Source organism: Macaca mulatta, chromosome 3 (genome assembly GCF_049350105.2).
Source record: "Macaca mulatta isolate MMU2019108-1 chromosome 3, T2T-MMU8v2.0, whole genome shotgun sequence".
In the NCBI taxonomy this organism is placed as follows: domain Eukaryota; kingdom Metazoa; phylum Chordata; class Mammalia; order Primates; family Cercopithecidae; genus Macaca; species Macaca mulatta.
The window spans coordinates 54,706,042-54,708,511 of NC_133408.1; the positions used below are offsets into that span (position 1 = coordinate 54,706,042).

Sequence of the window (2,470 nt, forward strand, 5' to 3'; positions counted from 1 at the left end):
GTTTGTCCTCCCCCACCCCTTTTCTTCTCCAGCCCTTGCCCCATCTATCCCTTCTGGGGTGCCTCATGAGAGGTGTGCTGGGTCTCAGCACGTATCCCAACTCCTGGCATCTGGTGACATTCCCTCTGTCTTCCGTCCCTCCAGCTGCGTGTGGGTGGGGAGTCACAGCTTGCTGCTGTTGCTCATCTCTGCAATGACTCACTAGCCCATTTGACTTTCAGCTCTTCCAATATCTGACGACTAGTTCTCTGTATTTGAATTTCTTCTATTGAACTAGCTGGTGTGGGGCCTGTTGTTGTCCTCACTAGTGCCTGATTGATAAACATACATTGATAATCCATCAGCTTCTCCCCCCACCACTGTGTCAGGCATCAGAATCTTATTCAGGCTGGGATTACCCAAGCTGATATTAACAAAGCCTGTCGTTTAAAAGTTAAGCAGAAAAGCAATTTTAAAAGAGGTGGTAAATAAAGATAAAAGCTGAAATAAACACATTGTACAACATAAAGCAGTAAAATGATAGATGAGTTCAAAAGCTGTTTTTTTGATAAGATGACTAAAATAAATAAACCTCTGACAAATTTAATTAGGGGAATATTTTTAATTAGAAATGAGAAAGGAGATAGGACAATTTATAGAAAATAGATTTTCCCTCAAATCCAGAGAGAATGTTATGCATTCTTCTAGACTAATAAACTGAAATCCTCAATGAAAAATTTCTAGAAAGATATAGATTACTAAAAATAATCCAAGTATAAATCCAAACAGAATAACAACTGAGAAAAAAATTGAGAAAATCATCCAATAACAGTCCCCAAACTGCAGTTGGTCTCATTATTTCCACCAGGGCAATTTTTATATGTTTAAGAAACAGATAATTTTCATGTTGTATAAAACATACAGAGTGGGCCTGGTGTGGTGGCTCATACCTATAATCCTAGCACTTTGGGAGGCCCAGGTAGGCGGATTGCTTGAACTCAGGCATTTGAGACCAGCCTGGGCAACGTGGCAAAATCCTGTCTCTACTAAAAACACAAAAATTAACCGGGAATAGGGCATATGTGCCTGTAGTCTCAGATACTTGGGAGGCTGAGATAGGAGGATCACTTGAGCCTGAAAGATTGAGGCTGCATGAGCTGTGTTCGCACCACTGCACTCCAGCCTGGGTAACAGAGTGAGATCCTGTCTTAAAAAAAATATGTATATATGTGTATACATATATGTGTATGTGTGTGTGTGTGTATGTGTGTGTGTGTGTGTGTGTGTGTGTGTATATATATATATATATATATATGCAAAAAGAGATGAGTTCCTTTATGTCTATCCGGCAAGCATGAACTTCTTCTCAAACCCTGATAAAGATAAAACATACAAAAAGAAAATTATAGGCACGTGATAATGAATATGGATAGGAAAAGCTTGAAGAAAATTCTCACCTCTAAAAAGGAACTTGTTTTACTATACTGCTATCTTCACAGGGCTGATAAGTTTTTTATGGGGAGGAGGGTGTTGTAACAGCTTCCCTGAGATCTAATTTTTTTTTTTTTTAAACGGAATTTCTCGGGCCGGGCGCAGTGGCTCAAGCCTGTAATCCCAGCACTTTGGGAGGCTGAGACGGGCGGATCACAAGGTCAGGAGATCGAGACCATCCTGGCTAACACGGTGAAACCCCGTCTCTACTAAAAAATACAAAAAACTAGCCGGGCGAGGTGGCGGGCGCCTGTAGTCCCAGCTACTCGGGAGGCTGAGGCAGGAGAATGGCGTAAACCCGGGAGGCGGAGCTTGCAGTGAGCTGAGATCTGGCCACTGCACTCCAGCCTGGGCGACAGAGCGAGACTCCGTCTCAAAAAAATATATAAAAATAAAAAAAAAACAGAATTTCTCTCTTGTTGCCCGGGCTGGAGTGCAATGGCACGATCTTGGCTCACTGCAACTTCTGCCTCCCAGGTTCAAGCGATTCTCTCACCTCAGCCTCCTGAGCAGCTGGGATTAGAGGTGCTCGCCACCACGCCCAGCTAATTTTTGTATTTTTAGTAGAGACGGAGTTTCATGATGTTGGTCAGGCTGGTCTCAAACTGCTGACTTCAGGTGACCCACCAGCCTTGGCATCCTAAAGTGCTGGGATTACAGGTGTGAGCCACTGAGCCTGGCCTATATTCTTATACTAAAAAAAATATGGACTTTATAAATCTGTCATCCTGATGCAAGGGCCATGCAGATCTCCACTGTAGTGTCTCAACTTCAGTATATGTGATGCTAACGTGAGCACAAAGGGTGATAACTTTACAAGTTAAATTGAAAGAAATCACAGAGGATGGATGGTTTGTATGTTATCAGTAAACAACCACTTGACAAAACTTCCAAAGCTAAAATTAAAGGGAAACTATCTGGAGCAAATGTTCACAGAAAATATAACAAAAAGTTCTGTGTTACATAAAGAATTTACATATGTTGGGCCGGGCACGGTGGC

The 2,470-nt window shown here is 42.2% G+C and overlaps 1 non-coding gene across 1 annotated transcript; it reads right to left on the bottom strand.

The window, feature by feature from the left end:
* Positions 1-2,167: 2,167 nt before the first annotated feature.
* On the bottom strand, positions 2,168-2,269 carry LOC114677192 (U6 spliceosomal RNA). The gene has a single exon (XR_003728493.2). It is a non-coding gene; the product is annotated as a U6 spliceosomal RNA (small nuclear RNA).
* Between the last annotated feature and the right edge of the window lie 201 nt (positions 2,270-2,470).